Genomic DNA, 20848 nt, shown 5'->3' with positions numbered 1-20848 from the left:
ATTGGCCAAAACATTGTATTGCTTAGTGAACACTTGATTCAAGTTAAAGGTAGCCATAAGTGGTAGCACATTCCAAAGGAGTGTGTAATTAACAACAGTTTCATCTGAAACTCCAAATTAGGCCTGAAATTTTAGTGTAAAGATGAAGAAAATGAAAATTCACAAAGCTGTGTTGCATTTTTACCTTTTCCATCCAGGGCCTACTTATCTATGAGGTATGACAGGCCATTGAACTGGTTTAATTTTCATTTCTTTTAAGATTAGGAGAAAGCATGAATATAATAATAATGTGTTTCATAAAAAGTTGAGCCTGAATTATATTTGTCTTTAGACTAAGGCAGTGATACAGTGTATCTGTTAATGCTTTGTAATGAAGCAGCCCACCAGACAAAACTGCTCACGATGTTAGAGAGAACAGTGACCCCAAAGATGCCCACAGTCTAATCCCTAGAACCTGCGAGTGTGTCACCTCCAAAGGCAAAAGGGACTTTGCACATTAAGGATCCTGAGATGGTAAGAGAATCCTGGACCGCCCCAGGGGCCTCAGTGTGATCACCAGGGCACTTACGAGACAGAGCAGATGTAAGAGAAAGAGGGAGGAGATATGATGACAGGAGGAGAGGTGGGAGCAATGTGTTTCATAGGTTGAGGATGTGGCCATGAGCCAAGGAATGTGGGCTTTCACTAAAAGCTGGAAAAAGCAAGAGAATGGATTCCTGCAGAACCTCCTGCTGACAGCTTGAATTTAGTTCAGAAGACTCACTTCAGACATCTGAACTCCAAAACTCTAAGATAATTGTTTTCTGTTGTTTTAAGATACTAAGTTTGTGGGAATTAATGATAGCAGTCACAGGAAATGAGTAAGCCAATGAAAGTCATAAAATAGTCCTACTATCAGGACCTAGGCAAATCCCTTAAACAATCTGGTTTTAATTTTTTCTTTTGTCAAATAAATGGACTGAAGCAAATCTCATTTCAATCTCAGATTATTTCAGGGGCCAGACATGCAGCATAAATTGGTAACACTAGACCTATATTAGGAGAATAAATCTGTGGGCCTCTGGCAACACTGTACTTGCCTGGACAAAAGACACTCAGAAAAATATGTGGAAAAGAATAACATAGAGCTCCTCTTAAATCCTTACAGACTTTTAAAGGGGACAGGTCAAGCCCTCAAAACTGTAAATAAACTTGGAGCGTTTTCACATCGTGCGTGTGCTCAGCCACTCAGTTGTGTCTGACTTTTTGTAGCCCTTTGGGCTGCAGCCCAACAGACTCCTCTGTCCATGGGATTTTTTGGGCAAGAATCCTAAAGTGGATTGCCATTTCCTTCTCCAGGGGATCTTCCTGAACCAGAGATTGAACCTGCATCTCCTGCATTGTAGGTAGCTTCTTTACATCTGAGCAATCTGGGAAGCCCCTTTGCACATCATATTAAATAATAATGTATACCAATGCAAGATTTTACAGTTTAATTGTTATCTATATAGAGGAAGTGAGTTCTGAGATCCAGCTGAATATTTGGCATAATGTATGTACTACTGAAGAAATTGCTTTGAAAAGAGAAACCTGTCTTTAGATTAAAGTCCTGAATTACCACAAAATCAGACGCTTTCCCATGTGTATGTGAGGCCCATCTAGTTTCATTTTGTTAAATGAGAAGTGCTTCCTTTATTTGCTTTTACAAATGATTGGAATCAACACACACACACACACACACACACACACATATATATATATATATATATTTTTTTTTTTTTCCCTTCCCTTAGGGAGAAGTAAGGATTCACTCAGCTCAATTTTTTTTCTGGTCCCTCCCTTTCTTCTCAGAATCAAGGTTATATTCAAATTTGCATCCTGATACCACCAAAAATGACCCAGTCAGTATTGGCAAGTTGTGCTTCCTGCAAAATGAGAGATCTGCATTGCAGATGAATGCAGCCTTTTTCATCTGAGTGTAGTACATTTGATGAGGAATTTAAATTTCACTTCATAACAGTTAAATCAAATAAAATGTATAATTGTTGCCTAAAATCAAGCAATCTTCTATGTCAAAATAATTCTGAAGTTGTGTAGTTCACCATTTTGAAAAAAAAATTTTTTCACTTTAAGGATTTAATCTCTTCAGAAAAATCAGCAAAAAAACTTATATGGCTATCAGAGCTAAAAAAGAATTAATACTGTGACTTATTTTCTCATGAATTAATTGTGTTAAATGTGTAATTTTGAATCCCTATCCTCCTAACCTAGTTGCACTTAAATTATAACAATAATAATAATAGACATTTAAGCCAAGTTGACTTTTCAGAAATATATAAAAAATTGATTTCTAGTATACATTAACACCTAAAATTAAATAAATTTAATAATCATAGAAATATTCTGTGAAGAACAATGCCACAGTTAAACCAGAAGATTTCTTCCTAAATTTTAAAGCTTCAATTGCAATTGTTTTCATTGATTTGAGAATTTCTTTACTAAGGCTTTTAGCACTAAGTCTTTTTTTATCAGTTTCAGAAAAAAGGGGAACATGTATTATTAGTGTTTAATATCAAAATAACTTTGGGAAAAAAGAATTCTTTACTTATCAAAATTATTTCAACACATGATACTGAAAAATCAAGATGAGTGGAAAACCAGCAGAACCTAACATATAAAATTAGACTTTCAGCTAATTATTATTGGTGGTGATGGTGCTTTAGTCACTAAGTTGTGTCTGACTCCTGTGACCCCATGGACAGAGGAGCCTTCCAGGCTACAGTCCATGGGATTCTCCAGGCAAGAATACTGGAGCGGGTTGCCATTTCCTTCTCCAGGGAAGAAAATGGAACACAAATAACACAAATTATTTTTGAACACAAATCCTGGAGGATGAATTTATGCAAAATTAATAACAAACATAAAAACGTTACTGTAAACCATAAATATGCTGATGTTACAAATCAGACAGTAGAGAGCAGTAGTTGATAGAGGCAGACTTCTAATCAGTGATCAGCTCAAAGATCAATATTTAAACAGATATCCCCAAGTATTTTCTCAACCAAAACGTGAGCGATCAGTGGTGAGGAAAAAATTAGAGTTTCTGTCCCCATGTAGTCACCAACTCCTAGGTAAGGTAACCTCAGAAAGCAAAACTTTAAATAACACATCAGCAAGTTGTTTTTTGTTTTTTTTTTTAATCACAAATGATTTGAAGGTGAGAAGCAAGTTTAGGAGAAAATTGGGGAATTTTATTTGCATAAGCAAAAGTGATGTTCCTGTTCAGAGTTAAATACCATTTTGGAGCCAGACAAGCCAGGCTGAGGAAGCACATTCTAGGCAGAGGGGATAAATATTGTATCATTCTGTCTACTTGATAATTAAAATCCTCCTCTGCTGAGATCTCCCTTTGAGAAACATTCACATAAGACACAAATATCTTCATGTCTTTCAACTCTTCAAAGAAGTCTGCCCACATCCCTCTTCCCCGCTTTTCTTTGTGACCAATTTGCCAATCATGACTTTTTCAAGTCCTTGATCACTCAGCATGTCTGACCATTTCTCCTCCCAAGTTTTTCTCCCTCAGCCAAGCTAACTGCCTCAAGTTCTGTCCCCAGGGAGGATTTCCCTTCGCCACTGTCCTTCAGAGATGTCCCCAAGACGGGGTGAGGGCAGCAGCTGTCCACTTTTAGGTGGTGCCTGCATATTGTGCAGAACCATTCATACACCAGCTTGCCTGAGTCTTCCCGTCAGTTCTCCACCGTAGTGGGGAAGACCCCCATGGTCACAGGTACAAGATGGGAGAGAAAAGGTAGTGTAGCAGAAGCGAGGACTGTGGGCTTCTGAGCTACTGCCTCATGTAACTAATTGTGCCTTCTGGACCCGCTCTGGCCTGATCACATAAATACCGCTATGCACATCTTGTATTGCAGCTTGGTGGTTAAGATACCACTTAGTTCATGATGGGCAGCTCAGGTCACATGGTAACTTGATGGCCCAAGTTTAAGCATTCAGTTTCTACAAAATCTGCAGATGTTTTGTTTCTCTAAAGCAGACTGGTTACCTAAATGATAGAAGGACCTTGCTCCACAATTCTTAAATCCTGTGCATCAATTTACTTTTAAGGACCTTCAGAAGGCTCCAAAGGACGTCCACACCTGCCTCAGACACATCAAGCACAATTGGACCTTCTGAATGTTATGGTCCAAAGCAGCCAGCAGGGCAACCTGGACCTACTGCACAGCCCTCTCTTGTCCTGAGTTCCCTTCTAAACTGTCAGCTTTTGCAGTCACTTTATAAAAAAGCCTGGAGTCACACATCCAAATGAGGAATATGCTGCTTCCAAAACTCAAAGAAGTCACTAGGTGCTGTGCCTATTTCTTGGTCAGGGCCAGATGTCACAACTTATCCTTTTCCTTAGAAGGGAGATCTTGACATGGCTCACACCACTGCCCCTGGAAATTTCACTGACATAGAAGGCCCCTGCCTTTTGTGTGATCTTTCTATCCTTTGACACATAAATGCCTTACCAACGAGTCTAGAGTAGTTGCTATTTCTTGTTCTCTAGCGCCAACCAGCATAGAGGCAGCAATGTAACAGACCTGTGTGATATCTTCTGAAAGGGAGAGTCAATCAGTTTTAGATCAAAGTAAATTATGGTGTCAGGCTGGAAAGTTGATATACCCATGGGGTAGAGCAGTGAAAGTATATTACTGGCCTTGTCAGCTGAAAGCAAACTGCTTCTAGTGGGCCTATGGACAAGGATAGATAAAGAAGTGTTTTCCAGATTAAATACATAAAGTTACATACCACTTACCAGGCTGAGTGTTCACTTGCTCAAGCCATGAAACCACATCTGGAACAGCAGCTACAACTGGAGCCACCAGCTGGTTGAAATGATGATAATTCCCTGTCCTTCTCCAAGATCCATCTGTCTTCTGCACAGGCCAAACAGGACGTGGTAGGAATTGCCGCTCCTGCATCCTTCAAGTCCTTGGTGGTGGAAGTAAACTCTGCAACCCCTCCATGAATGTGTTGTTAAATTTTATTTACTATTTCTCTAGGTAGTTCTCATAGCTTTTACTTGGCCTTCCCCTCCATAATAACCCTCCCTCCACAAGTCAAGGAACAAATGTGAAGAATCTGATGCTGCTAAATATGTCTATTCCAAGTATACATTCCAGAAGTGCAGAGATAGCCACATGACTGGTTCGGAGACCCACTGGGATCACCGTGAGGCAGAACAGAGCTACAACTCCATTGATCAATTGACTTCCATAAGGCTCTATGCTGACTTTATGGCCACTGCAATGTTTTAGGTCTCCTAGAATTAGTATTAGTTCAAAGCCAGTCAGTAGTTCCCAAAAGGAAAATATTTCCTTTTCCCCAGTGCATAGTTACCCTGGTAAAAGGCCAAACATCATCTTGGGGAAGGCTGAGATAAGGATTGATAGTACAAACTTTTAATAGTTTCCTGGGGTCCTTCCTCAAGCAGACCCAACCTCACCTTCATTCCAGGGATTCTGGGTGCATTAATTGGCTCGTTTCTGGGAATGGATTGAAGGGATGTAATGATCTGTTTTTATGATTTAGGCTAGACTTTTACTCCCTTGACCTGGAACTCTTCTGTTTATAGACATAAATATAAATTTAGTAGGCTTCCCGTCTATGTCACTTCCAGGAACACTGCGATCAACATTCTGATTGCTGCTTTGACCCTACTGTTCATTAAGGTAACCATGCCCGCTTTGCTTTTGGTAATTGAATATTGCCATTTGGCTCCTATCACCCCAGGATTCAATTATCTTCATCTCATTTAGGTTTCCCGATGCAATTACTGAGTGAAGCAATAGCAGAGTCTTCAAGGTGTCAACTAAAAAAAAAAAGCACAACCAGCAGTGCAGAATCATGTCTTATTTGGAATATCATTGAGGACTTCTTGGGCTACAACTTCCCCGAGGACTGTTTCAAAGAGAAATAGGATATATAGGGGTTTCTGGAAACACACACACACACACAAAAACGGAAACAAAAAACCCAGGTAATAAAATATCAAATGCCAACAAAAAGCAAACAAACAAGCAATAAAACAGACATCTCAAATTAACAAATTTAGCACTTTTCTATGTATGAGGCGCTGCAAGAGTCTGGGTTTAATAAAATTATTCCTTTGATGTACAGCTTAACCATCTAGGGCCAGGGCTTCCCAGGTGGCGGTAGTGGTAAAGAACCCATATACCAACGCAGGAGACATAAGAGACGCAGGTTCCATCCCTAGGTCAGAAATATCCCCTGGAGGAGGGCATGGCAACCCACTCACTCCGGTATTCTTGCGTGGAGGATCCCCTGGACAAAGGAGGCTGGCGGGCTAGGGTCCATAGGGTCACAGAGTCAGACACAGCTGAAACTACTTAGCACACACGCACATCTAAGGTCATTACCCTGTTTTTCTACATCTTGAATCCCCTCAGGGTACACTATCAGTGGTGGCTCCAGTGGCTGATGGCTTGATGGCTGCAACATCCTTTGTCTAATGATATGACAGGGGACATTTCTTGTCTACAAAGGATATTGATGGTCTTCTCATAAATTTATTCCTCATAATATTGGTGGAAGGTAAAACTCCTGGATCTCTGTCCCCCTCCCCCGCCCCCACCCACTGCATCAGGTGTGTACATCTTAAATGATAAATCCAGTCTAACATTCTTCTCTCATTAAGCTTTTGCAGTTCTTCTCTGCATTAAACCGATTCAAGTCCAACATTTCCAGTGTATTCATGCAGGTGGGGGGTGGGGGGTGGGGTGGCCAAGAGGCCACCTTTTGGCCTGTGTATCAGCTAACCAACCAGCCAAATTTTCTAGAGTGCTTTCTAAGCTGCAAATTAAATGCAGTCTTATTTAATGAACCCATAAATTCAGCCTCATCCAATCTTATAAGGCATTCTTTCTTCCATCATCCCACGCCTTTAGTACCCATTTCCACACATTTCACAATATTTTTTCTGTGTAACTTAGAAAGTCATTATTTTGGAATTTAGCACACTTCCTCATGAGTCAGAGTGTGTATTCCACCTTTTGGGACCTCTTGAAGCTAAGTCTAGTAAAAGTTCCACAAGTCAAGAGTTGTGGTTGGGATGCGTCATGAGGAGACTAAGCATCACCTTACATGACACCTGTGTCAGGGGAAGCTACTTCAACCGGGGTTGAAGAGGCCATCTAAGTTGGGGCTGGGGCCACTGGTAAGAAATATTTATCACAATTTAAGGGTTCAGTGTCCCCATCTTCATCAGGATCTTCCCACAGATCCCCATTCTAACTTAGAGGGTCCAGTTCTTTCCCAATCAAAGCCCTCATGTTAATTCAACATGAGATGCCCTTTCAGGCAGCAAGTTCAACTTGCATTGCAATTCAACTAGATGCATGTTGAGGTTCTGTGCTTGATTTTCAGCCCTGTACTACAGGAAATAGCAGTGTCCTTTAGGGCACACATAGGAGCTCTCAAGTCATTTATGAGGCACTTGAGCTGGGAATTCAGGTTCATCCATTTCTTTCGGTGACGTAAGGAGTAACAGAACAACATAACTACACAGATTAGTTTTCCAAAAATGTTCAAAAATGTCATTACATTCATCCCAGAGAAATTAAATCTCATGTCCATGAAAATATTTGTACATGATTGTTTCTAGCAACTTCATTTGTAGTAGCTCCAAGCTAGAAACAACAAAAATGTTCTAGAATAAGTGAATGGTTAAACAAATTGTGGTACATGAATACCACGAAACACTGCTTAACAATAAAAAAGACTAACTACTAATATATGAGAGTACCTGGATGACTCTCGTAAAATGCTGTGCCAACCTTACAGGTTGGCATTTGAAGGCCATATATTATATGAATACATTATATAGCATTCTCAAGAAGACAAAAAAAGAGATTGATAAGTGGTTGCCAAAAGTTTAGGGATGGTGCATATGGGCCAAGGTGGGAGGATGGTAAGTGTACCTATAGGAGCAACAGGAAGGAGACCTTTGTGGTGATGGAACAGGTGTGTATCTTGACTGTGGTGGTGCCAACACATGTGATGAAATGATACATCTACATTGTAGCAATGTCCATTCCCCAGCTTTGATAGAGTGCTATTTTTTTACAAAATGTAAGCAATTAAGAAAACTGGACCAACATTACTTGAAGTCTCTGTCCTACTTTTGCACACTCCTGGCTGTCTATAATTATTACAAAACAAATCACTAAAAAAAAGTAATATGTTCCAATAAGAAAAAAATTTATATAAAAGTTTTTTTTCTTGAGGGTGCTAAACTGTTCAAGACATCTTCAAATCTGAAGCAGTCATTTTATCAATGGAAACATAATAAAAGAAGCAAAAATTGTATTGGGGGATTATATTTGGAATTTTAATGTAATTTTTGACACACTATGTTAGAAATATTACTTTCTGCTAAATAATATTTTCCAACTTTTCAGGTAGGTTAACCACAGGTAGATAAATCTAGTAATCAATGAACAACATTAGGATAGAAAGGCAGTCTCTTAAGATAAATGATATCATGCTATATGGAATTTTTCATTAATTTAAGCAACCCTGTAGATCTCTGATGTCAAGGTAAGTGACAAGTCCAAAGCTGCTGAAAACTAATGATGATTACAAGAGGTTACATCATAAATTGTGAATCAATGGAAACAAAGATTTACAGAGCTGGTACAGAATTAAAGCCTTCATGTATAGCTTGAGAAACTCTGAAATTATATTTCCAAGCTTGCTCAGGACAAGGGGCTAGGCCAAACCCAGACTATTTGGCCCCTAAAATGTGATTGTCCCCGAGAGCCAGACTCTGTTGCACTGTTGCACCTGCCCCTCCCCTCACGAGCTGCCTTCATAGCTCTGTGCAGCTTTGGCCAGATTTCAAGGCACAGAGCGGCCTTCCCGGTGGGTCAGTGGTAAAGAATCTGCTTGCCAATGCAGGAGATGTGGAAGACATGGGTTTGATTCCAGGGTCTGAAAGATCCCCTGAAGGAAGGACTGGCAACCCAATACTCTTGCTTGAAAATCCCATATACAGAAGAGCCTGGCAGGCTACTGTCCACAGGGTCACAAAGAGTTGGACGTGACTGGCCGCACACGCACAGGGTCCAGAGAGTCTGCCTTGAACTGAGAGCATGTCTCCCACACAGGCATCTGAAGGCTGGCAGAGCTCTACTTATCTCTAAAGAATCCATCTTCAACAAGCTCTATTACAATTAACAAGCTTCTCTGTAGCTTAAAATACTTTAGAAAGAAAAATATTTTAGAACGTATCTAATTGGAGCTATCCCAATCACATAGTTTTCATCATCAGCCTTTGTGATTCCAGGCTTTTATAAGCCCAATTATTCTGACATATTTTTAGGGATGAAGGAGAGTGAGTATTTTTCCCTACTTTAATTATACTCCTTAAGTCATCACAGTTTCATATTATTGAATAACAGACAAAAAAATCCACATATTCACATTTGGAAAGATTTACTTTAGAAATGCTCTTTGAATGCATTTTCACTACCAAAATCACATAAATATCTTCTGTAATAGGGAGGAAAATGTGACTTGTTTCTCTGTAAAACCAAATACAATATTGACCAAGTGGTAGACACTCAATGAACATGACCTCTGAGACCATGTGTGGTGGGGATAAAGGCCTGGGATAGGAGTGCTGGCTGGACAGGTCCTTGGTCTCTAATTGAGTTCCCTTCAGCTTTTCCATTACCCTTCATGGATTATAGTATTGTCATGGTGAAAGGGCTTGCATAACTCAATAAAGCCATGAACCATGCCTTGCAGGGCCACCCAAGATGGATGGGGTCATAGTGAAGAGTTCTGACAAAATGTGGTCCACTGGAAGAGGGAATGGTAAACCTCTTCAGTATTCTTGCTGAGAAAACACCCTGAACGATATGAAAAGGCAAAAAGATATGGCACCAGAAGATGAGGCCCTCAGGTTGGAAGGAGTCCAATATGCTACTGGGGAAGAGCAGAGAGCAATTACTGATAGCTCCAGAAAGAATGAAGCAGCTGGGCCAAAGTAAAAACGATCCTCAGACGTGGCTGTGTCTGTGGTGAAAGTAAAGTCTGTCTGGTGTAGAAATTAAAGTTCTATGCTGTGAAGAACAATATTGCATAGGAGCCTGGAATGTGTAGGTCCAAGAATGAAAGCAAATTAGATGTGGTCAGGCACAGATGACCAGAGTGAATATAGACACGTAAGGAATCAGGGAGCTAAAATGGACAGGAATGGGCAGATTTCATTCAGATGACCAGTATACATACCACTGTGGGCAAGAATTTTTTAAAAGAAATGGAGTAGCCCTCATAGTCAACCAAAGAATCTGAAATGCAGTACTTGGGTGCAATCTCAAAAACAACAGAATGATCTTGGTTTGTTTCCAAGGCAAATCATTCAACATCATAGTAATCTTAGTCTATGCCCCAATCACTCATGCCAAAGAAGCCAAAGTTGAACAGTTCTATGAAGCTCTATAACAGCTTCTAGAACTAGCGCCAAAAAAATATATCCTTTTCATTATGCTGGACTGGAATGCAAAAGTAGGAAGTCAAGAGATTCCTGGAGTAATAGGCAAGTTTGGCCTTGGAGTACAGAATGAAACAGGGCAAAGGCTAACCAAGTTTTTCCAAAGAACACATTGGTTATAGCAAACAACCTCTTCCAACAACACAAGAGACAGCTCCACACATGGATATCACCAGATGGCCAATTCTGAAATCAGATTAATTATATTCTTTGCAGCAGAAGATGGAGAAGTTCTATACGGTCAGTGAAAACAAGAACTGACGGCCAGATCATGAGCTCCTTACTGCAAAAATCAGGCTTAAATTGAGGAAAGCAGGGAAAACCACTAGGCCATTCAGGTTGACCTAAATCAAATCCCTTATGACTATACAGTGGAAGCCATGAATAGATTAGATTAGGGATGAAGATTAGATTAGATGAAGGGATCTAATAGATCTAATAGATTAGATGAAGGGATTAGATCTGGTAGACAGAGTGCCTGAAGAATGATGGACAGAGATTCATAACTCTGTGTAGGAGGCAGTGACCAAAATCATCCCCAAGAATAAGAAATGCAAGAAGGCAAAGTGGTTGTCTGAGGAGTCTTTACATATAGCTGAGAAAAGAAGAGAAGTGAAAGGCAAGGAGGAAAGGGAAAGATTAAACACCAATACAATATACTAACGCATATATATGGAATTTAAAAAGATAGTAACAATATCTCTATATGCAAAACAGAAAAAGAGACACAGATGTATAGAACAAACTTTTGGACTCTGTGGGAGAAGGCAAGGGTGGGATGTTCTGAGAGAACAGCATTGAAACAAATTTACTATCAAGGGTGAAACAGATCGCCAGCCCAGGTTGGATGCATGAGACAAGTGCTCAGGACTGGTGCACTGGGAAGACCCAGAGGGATGGGATGGGGAGAGAGGTGGGGGGGTGGGGGGGGGGTGGGATGGGAAACACATGTAAATCCATGGCTGATTCATGTCAATGTATGGCAAAAACCACTACAATATTGTAAAGTAATTAGCCTCCAACTAATAAAAAAAATTAAAAATAAAATAAAATAAACCCAACTGAATGCAGAGTTCCAGAGAATGGCAAGGAGAGATAAGAAGGCCTTCTTAAATGAATAATGCAAAGAGGAAAACAGTAGAATAGGAAAGACTAGAGATCCCTTCAATAAATTGGGGATATCAAAGGAACATTTCATGCAAAAATGGATGTGATAAAGGACAGAAACAGTAAGGACTTAACAGAAGCAGGAGAGATTAAAAAGAGGTGACAAGAATACATAGAACTGTACAAAAAGTCTTAATGACCCAGATAACTGTGGTTGTGTGGTCATTCAGCCAGAGCCAGACATTCTAGAATGTGAAGTCAAGTGGGCCTTAGGAAGCAGCCGGGGTCCAGCCTCGGCAGGATCCAGGGGGTACCCTCAGGATGATCGGTGTTGGCAAGAGAAGACACATGAGACCAGCCCTGATAGGGCCAAGTCTGCGAGGGAGAGAGAAAGAGAGAGAGAGAGAGAGAAAGAGAGAAAGAGAGAGAGAGAGTGACCAGACAGGGGGTGCAGAGTCTGGCAAATCTTTATTTTTTACCGTCGCTTTTATATTCTAAGTTAGTACATTTTTAAGGGGAAGATAGTTTAATATTACATCAGCTTGTCCTACATGAAACCAGGGTGTTTTCTGCATACTTCTTTGTGAGAGTCTCGTACATTATCTTCTGGCCTTGGGGCCTATTGACATTTTATGACCTAGGTGAATACAAAGCTGTTTTCCGCAATCTATTCTTTAATGAACACAAGGTCAGTCCTTTTGCAGAAGTTATCAGTTAAATTTATCTAAAAGGTTTACCACACAAAGACTCTGCAGCTGTGGTGAGGCATCCCCTGTTTAGCATTCCTGGTTAAAATTAATTCTAAACTCTTATTTTTCTAAATCTTTAACTATAACCACCTTTAGAATAAATTTTTATGTTCTCTAATAGGGCTTCCTCACCTCCCGAAGGGCTCTGTACCTATTAGAGCCTTTTGTGTGATCAGGTTCTTTTGAAGAAGGAATTCATAGGACCTGGACTCCATCTCAGGCCTGTCTGTGCTGGTTGTACGCGGCCACCTCTCCACTGGACTCTGAACTCTTGTGCTTAGCGCCTGTGGGAATGACAATGGAAGGATAAGACCCCCCTCTGGGCAGCGGAATCTTGAAGATCACATCCAGGTTGCTCATTGCCTAAGAGAAAACAGACACTAATCACCCCTGCCTTGGGACAGTATCTATTGAAATGTAACCACAGGCTTATCAGTTATTAACTGGTTGGAATGTAACCACAGGCTTATTGATTACTAACTGTTTGAACACATGACACGTGAATGATGGGGTTATTGTGATTGTATTTACCCTTCCTTTGTAAGCCTCAAGGGATTTGGGCTGGTGGGTTTGGACACGTACACATGAGGTATAAAAGATTTTCACAAATGCTGGTCTGGGTCCTTGGCTAAGAGGAGATTATGCCTTGGGCCCACCGGTGTAATAAACTGCACTCCACTATCTGCATTGTCCTTCTGAGTGAGTTTGTTTTCCGGAACGCATGGCTATAACATTTTATGTTGTTTACGATTAAGGTGTTGTGAGCAGTCATGTGCATTAGTATGCATTTGCCAAGCAGGCTAAAATGCCAGCAAAGGGGTCCAAATTGAAACACTCCTTTCATCCTGGATAATCTTATAGGATACCACCGTCTGGAGGACATATTGATTAAAGTTCTAAGTTGATTCTGTTTGGAGAGAGATTGGGGAAGGCCTTCTGCCTGTGTCCAGAAATTAGGGGGTAGTCTAATACAGCAAGCATCAGAAAGATAGAGATCATCTTTAAGGTGAGCGCAGGGGCAGCTTTTCGAAATCCTTGAAGTCCTGATCCGCCTTGCCTTGCAGGTCTTCTCCTCATGACCTTGTCATGGGTGGGATCTCGTGTGCTGGCTCCCGACATCTCCCCCTTTTTTATTTTTTAAGACAGCCAGATGGATCTCAGTCGCGAGCTTCTGAGTGTTCTGCCGGAGAGTTCTGACAATACAAGGAAGGATTATAATGAGAAGTAGGACTAGGGCTGCCACAGTAACTTAACTGAGGATAGTTGATAGAATATTTATTCCGGTAATAAAGTTAGAAAAGGTATGAAAAAAATCATTAGCAGCCCCTGCAGCAGTAAAGTCCAGACGGGAATATTCTAAGGTTTTTATCTGATCGTGAAGCTTTCCAAGGTGTAAACTAATGCTGGAGCTATTCCATACACCTGAAATGTGATTTTTAATCTTTTCCCAATTATAATCTGTATCGTTTACTTTTAGGGGTGTTACACAAATCCACCGATAGTTGGCGTGACAGGATAATGCTAACTTTACTTTTAAGGCCTGTAATTCAGTTCCAATATGCATGACCGCTTCTTCTAGGGCGTCTACTTTTAATTCTAATTTCCTCTCTATAATCTATTGTGTAGCTAGAGCTAAAGAAACATATTTTGACATATCATTGATATATTCAGCAGTATGTACCTGTTGAGTCAATGATATCGCTGCCACAGTGACAGAGGTAATTGCTGTTATCAAAGCTGAAATCCCTAAGATAAGTAGTCCTACAAACCGTCAGGATCGCATTAAATCTTGCAGTTGTTGCAGAACGGCTAGACCGTAATTGTCATACCAAAAGGTACTCACTGCGACAGGCACCATAAGGTAAGGTGGGCATCGCAGCACCACAAAGGAACAAATATTATATTGAGAGGTTAGGCAGGACGAGAGCATGCATTGTTCACAGTAGACTATATGTGGTCCACCTGGATAGTTCATCTGTATATGAAGATTTTTAGAGTTATTAGTGAACAAAAAAACCTAAGGGGAGGGTAAAGAAGCCAGCACAGAATAGGTGGAATCGTTCTCTGGCTGAGACAGAGTAACAAGGGAGGTGGCAGCAAGGGCTTTCCAAATTTCTGGTTGCCAAAAAGTTTTACCCTTAGTTGTATAGGACAACATGGGGGGAACAAATTGACTATAATGCCATCTGCTGGCCACCAATGGCCAAGGGAGGGAATCATTTTTCCAATTGCTAAACCTATTGACATAGTCAGGAACAGATCCTGAATCCTGACTTGGGTTTGGATTGCCCCAGGCTTGTACCGAATAGCTTCTGCCTCCCGGTATTCTATAATCTATTTTTGAATTATAATTACAAGATTTCCATACTGGGTATCCAAGGCGGTTGTCTATAGTTTTCCATATGACGTCTGAAGGAGAAACATCAATACAATTTGGATATTTTGGTGGAGCATTAAGGAACAAGGATTTATAGGGGTCAAGGACCCAGGGCATATGGGCCTGTAATATCCAAACCAGCCAATCTCCTGTTTTGTCTGAAAATTTTGATGTTGGAGAATCTGTCAAAATTGCTTTCTTGGAGGCTCCGACACACCCCTCCTTAGAGGGAATGATAAAATTTCTTGGGAAGTTAAAGCAAAGGGGAAGGTCATCTGTTAATCCCCTAAAAGTACAGTTAAAATTAATGGGATAGTGATCTTTATTATAAGAAGTATAGGATCCTCCCAAGAGATGAGGCTGGTTTGTGTTGACCCTTATAGGGTCATTGTTCCAAGTAACTACTTGGAAAGTCGGGGGATCTGGGAAATACACCCAATATTTTTTTTGATGCCCAGTATTTTTCACATGTAGAAGAGGTAGCATTTACCTGGCAAGAAAGTGAAGCAAGCATAGCTATAAAAACCCCTGCAGGAGAGGCTGAAGATCCCTGCAGAGAAACTATTCCCTGTGCTTGACAGCACAGTGACTTATTAATTTGCCCCCAGGTGGGTGTGGAGGCTTGTTGAGTTGCCCTGGCAGGATTTCTTGGTTGCAGGTCATGAGGCATCTGATCTTCATCCAAAGATAGATTACTGAGATAAGCTTTAGAAACAAACAGAGTTGTTTTTTTAAATAATTAAATCTGTTAGCAATATAATATAACAAGGAACTATCTCAGAAGTGAGTCTTGGTAAACACTAAACCTTAATTAACAAAACTAGAAACTTAGTTTAACAATTTACAAAACTTAATATTCAGTGATTTTTTTTATTATGGATACATTAACCCTGTAGCCAGGGAAGGCTTTAACCCATCAAATAAAAATGAGATTTGTCAGGGAGCTGGGAAAAGCCAGTGGCTGTCTTGGATTTTCCATAGCCCTGACTCTTTGATTTTCAGCTATTGTTCACCCATTTTTAATTTTTCAATTTAGGAGTAGACTGTTGCCATGTTTTAAGGACATTAGGATAGCACAAGTCTAACAGTGAGAGGTTATTTTTGTAGAAGCAAAATGAGCTTTTACATGTACCATAATCTTAAATAGCACTTACTTACTTTACTAAAGTAACAAAAGATTTTAAAAACAAATATAAATCACTTAAAGGCAAAGAAATTCATAATCTGTTACTGAAAGATTTATTTTAAGAAAACTTTGTTTTCTTAACATAGAGAGTAGACTAAATTCTAGTCTGGCACCAATTTACCAGATAGCAAACAAACAAAATTTATCAGTTAATCTTAGAACAGTCTTTTTTATAAATCTTGAAGAACTAGCAGTATTTTTTTAAAGGCATGAGAGTGAAACCATACAAGGCATGTTTAAAATCTGATTAAATTGTAATTGACAAAGAAGCCTGGTCATTGCTGTGACTTGTAACACTTTAACGTGATAACTAGAAATATAACTGATAACATTTTACCATGAGATATCAGATTTTCATGAATTTTACATAATTTCTAGGATATCTATATAAGTAACATCAACCGTACAATATAACCTGAGAAGATTTATCACTCCTCCAACAATAATTCCCATGGAATTTAACATGTCAAATGAACTCAGGTAGTTTAATAGCTCTTTGGGATGTCTCAGGGGCCCTCTGAAGCATCCCAAAGTCAGCTAGAAGTCAAGCTATTTAGGCAGTTTTGTCAATAAATATCAAAAGGGTTTATAGTACTCTGTCAGGTAGAATCATATAGATCACTGTGAAATAATATATTTACTTAGCCAAAGTAAAAAAGAAGATTTTAAATATAAACATAGAACAGATCACTTCAGAGGTAAAGAAACTTAAAATCCATTATCAAAGGCAGTTTAACATCTCAAGAAAACTTGTATTTATGCACAAAACTCTTCCCTTGGAGTGCACTTACCATCAAACCTTCTTAACACTTTCTGTACCCATTACTTTGTTCTCCCATCCTGAAACAGCCACCTGTAAGTCAGACTTACTTCCTTTTTTTTTTTTTGTAAAATGTAACTTCATTCCTCATGCCTTCTTTACTGAACACACACATCTTACTTTCCTTAAACAACCAAGAATTGACCTTTATATTATCAATCTATAGATTGGTGAACATAAATACTAGTGACAATTTTTTTTTAAATTTTAGCGAACATCTCAGGATGGCATCCAACATTACTCAGTAATAGTCCAAAATCTCTAGTTTCTCTGTAAGAGGAAATTAGAGTTCAGTAATAAATGTTCCAGAATCTTATTTTTTTGTTTGTTTGTTATTATGACAGTATAAGTGTCTTTATTTAAAGAGTAAAAATGTATGCAAAAATCCTCCTCCCTCTTACAAAAGATTGAGAATATTTTTTTCTGGCAGCAAGTGAAATATCACTGAAATATTAATATTTTTATACACTCTAGATATGAAGACATTAAGTTAGTCACAGGTTATTTTGAAATTATTAAATTTAAAACATTTTTGTGCTATTTCAAAGATACATTAGTTCTTTTTAAAAGGCAGTAGCATAAAATGATGAACATGAAAAACAGCAGACCTCACCAAAAATATCTGGAGGCACAACCCTTTAAAGAAATATCATACTTGAATTTCACCATTTATCGGGGCAAAAAAAACAATCTTTCCTAATTAACTTTCCTAATTAACTGACATGGACTGTCACAAAAATAAATGTGATGAGTCATTTCATGTCAATCAACCACACAGCAATTTTGCCTGATCTGTTTGATTTTCTGATACAATTTCCTAAACTTCAAGCTAGCAAGATACATATGAAAATTGGCTCAATGAGAATCTCATGTGGAAAAAGTTTTAAAACAAAAATGAACATTTCATTGTTTTTATACTTTTATGGTATAGAAATGACCAATAATTTTATATCTCCTCTTATATAAATTATCCTATGGAAAATTTATTCATAAAATCAGAGCAAAGAATGAATAGCATAAATTATATTTTCTTTCAAAATACAAGTTATCTTTCAATAAAAGAAAAGACTACTTGGCTTCTGATAACTGCAACCTCAATAAGCACAATGGACATAGTTTATAAGCTGAGACAAAGTAACAGAAATTTCTTGAATCAACTGGGGAAATCAGTCTCACTGCTTATGGTGCATAAAGTGATGGAGAGAGGCAAAGAAGAGAAAAGAAACAGCATCAGATCGTGTTTGAGAACTGAGTGTTCAAGGAATAAAAGAAAAACTGCAAAAGGAAGAAAATGAATAGAATTTTTTTTAAGGTATCTGAGAAACTCAGAGGAAAAATAAAAAAGAAATAATAGATTGATTTTTAGAGATCTAGGAGAATTCCTTGCCTTAAAATACATACACATATAGTTGAGATATATATAACAGAAATCTGTCATCTTGGCTAAAACATATTGTCTCCCTCAAAGTATGTTAAGTCAAAAGTCAATAATTTTAAGCTCTTGAGAATATAACAGAAAAGTAGACTTTTTCATTATTATTTTAAAACTGTAACTGACTTGTCAACTTCCCAGACCATAAGACGATGGTGAAGAACCCTCTTTTCAGCTACCTGTTATCTGAACTAGAACATCTCCATATCATATTGCTATTCTACTCAAATATTTTTGCAATCACAGCATCCAAGCTGAACTAATAGTTTGTCAGTCTATTCTGTTTATAAAAAGGTAAAAATGGAAATTACAGGTTTTATTCTTTCTACTGCTTGTTCTTAAAGGACTTCGACATAATACAATAATATAAGTGAACTGACATAACATGCTGTAGTCCCACAGTATAACACTTAATATTATGATCTGAAGCTATCAGAAAAGGAGGTCATACACAGCTCCCCCTCCTCTCTCTTCCTAAGATCCCTGCTTCCTATGGCTCTTTCCAAACCACTATTTGGTACTGGGGGCAGCAACTTCCAATAATGCCTCCTTGCATTACTGTGGCCCTTTCCTCCTAGTTCGGGGGCCACTTGCCGGGGTACAGCCTCGGCAGGAGCCAGGGGGTACCCTCGCCAGGATCCAGGGGGTACCCTCAGGATGATCGGTGTCGGCGAGAGAAGACATGTGAGATCAGCCTTGATAGGGCCGAGTCTGCGAGGGAGAGAGAGAGAGAGAGAGAAAGAGAGAAAGAGAGAAAGAGAGAGAGAGAGTGAGTGAGACCAGATTTGGGGGGGGGGGGGGGGGGGGCGGTGTGCACCGAGTCTGGCAAATCTTTATTTTTTACCGTCGCTTTTATATTCTAAGTTAGTACATTTTTAAGGGGAAGATAGTTTAATATTACATCAGCTTGTCCTACACGAAACCGGAGTGTTTTCTGCATACTTCTTTGTGAGAGTCTTGTACATTATCTTCTGGCCTTGGGGCCTATTGACATTTTATGACCTAGGTGAATGCAAAGCTGTTTTCCGCAATCTATTCTTTAATGAACACAAAGGCCAGTCCTTTTGCAGAAGTTATCAGTTAAATTTATCTAAAAGTTTTACCACACAAAGACTCTGCAGCTGTGGTGAGGCATCCCCTGTTTAGCATTCCTGGTTAAAATTAACAATTCTAAACTCTTATTTTTCTAAATCTTTAACTATAACCACCTTTAGAATAAATTTTTATGTTCTCTAATAGGGTTTCCTCACCCCTGAAGGGCTCTGTGCCTATTAGGGCCTTTTGTGATCAGGTTCTTTATGCTGTTTATGATTAAGGTGTTGTGAGCAGTCGTGTGCATCAGTACGCATTTGCCAAGTAGGCTAGAATGCCAGCAAAGGGGTCTAAATTGAAACACTCCTTTCATCCTGGATAATCTTATAGGATACCACCGTCCTGGGGACATATTGATTAAAGTTCTAAGTTGATTCTGTTTGGAGAGAGATCGGGGAAGGCCTACTGCCTGTGTCCAGAAATTAGGGAGTAGTCTAATATAGCAAGCATCAGAAAGACAGAGATCATCTTTAAGGTGAGCGCAGGGGCAGCTTTTCTAAATCCCTGAAGTCCTGATCTGCCTTGCCTGTCAGGTCTTCTCCTCATGACTTTGTCATGGGTGGGATCTTGTGTTCCGGCTCCCGGCAGGAAGCATTACTAGGAGCAAAGCTATAGGAGGTGATGGAATTCCAGATGAGCTATTTCAAATCCTAAATAATGCTGTGAAAATGCTGCACTCAATATGTCAGCAAATTTGGAAAACTCAACTGTGGCTATAGGACTGGAAAATGTCAATTTTCTTTTTCTTTTTTTTTTCAATTTTCATTCCAATCCCACAGAAGCTTAATATATTAGAAAGTGTGCGGATTCTGTCATTCAGTAAAAAATATTTGGAGCTTACTTTGTGACAGTCACAATGAATGTGTAAGGCTTAGATGGTGTTCCTAGGTAGCTCAATATTTAGTGTAGCATTTTCGTTCCAGTTCTGCTATTAATTAACCATGTGAGCACTTTGGAGTCTGTTTCATTGGCCCTAAAAAGGAAAATGAGAGCATATGCCCGATTGTCTCAATAAATGTGTTAGTTATTTAATTAACTTAATTTTTAACATTTGATTCTTCAATTACATTCTAATTCCAATAGTTTGTTTACAGTAGGCAGTCCTGTAGGCAGCTCTCTTCTGGGAAGACATGGAAATACAGTGAGAGTAACACTAGCCCCAAACCAGGCATTATTTCAAAAGCTTTAAATATATCATTTCATTCAGCCCGGTGATGAATGAAGGAGGCAGATTTCCCTTCTTGGTGTTCCTTGCAGCCAATGTGAGGGCATGAACGTTCGGCTCTGCCAGTGGGGCCCTGAAACCCAAGATAGAGTTAGGAACAAGCGGATCAAAGCTAAAGGAGCATGGGGTTTTGCCGTGGTGATGGAGGTCATGGAGTCCTTTGAGGGGGGCAGGGGCAGCCAGCAGGAGCCAGGGCCTATTCAGGTAAGTCCAGGAATCAAACCTGTGTCTTCTGTGTCTCCGGCTTTGCTGGTGATCCTTTACCCACTGAACCACTGGGGAAGCAAAGTGTGTACATGAAT

At 39.4% G+C, this 20848-nt stretch overlaps 1 pseudogene; it reads right to left on the bottom strand.

The window, feature by feature from the left end:
- The window catches only part of LOC133059977 (nicotinamide/nicotinic acid mononucleotide adenylyltransferase 1-like), a 55449-nt pseudogene extending 34996 nt beyond the window's left edge, over positions 1-20453 (bottom strand).
- Positions 20454-20848: the final 395 nt, after the last annotated feature.

The sequence above is a fragment of the Dama dama genome, chromosome 7, assembly GCF_033118175.1.
Source record: "Dama dama isolate Ldn47 chromosome 7, ASM3311817v1, whole genome shotgun sequence".
Taxonomy (NCBI): Eukaryota; Metazoa; Chordata; class Mammalia; order Artiodactyla; family Cervidae; genus Dama; species Dama dama.
The sequence above is the reverse complement of the archived record's forward strand: the minus strand, read 5'-3'. Positions and strand labels throughout refer to the sequence as shown.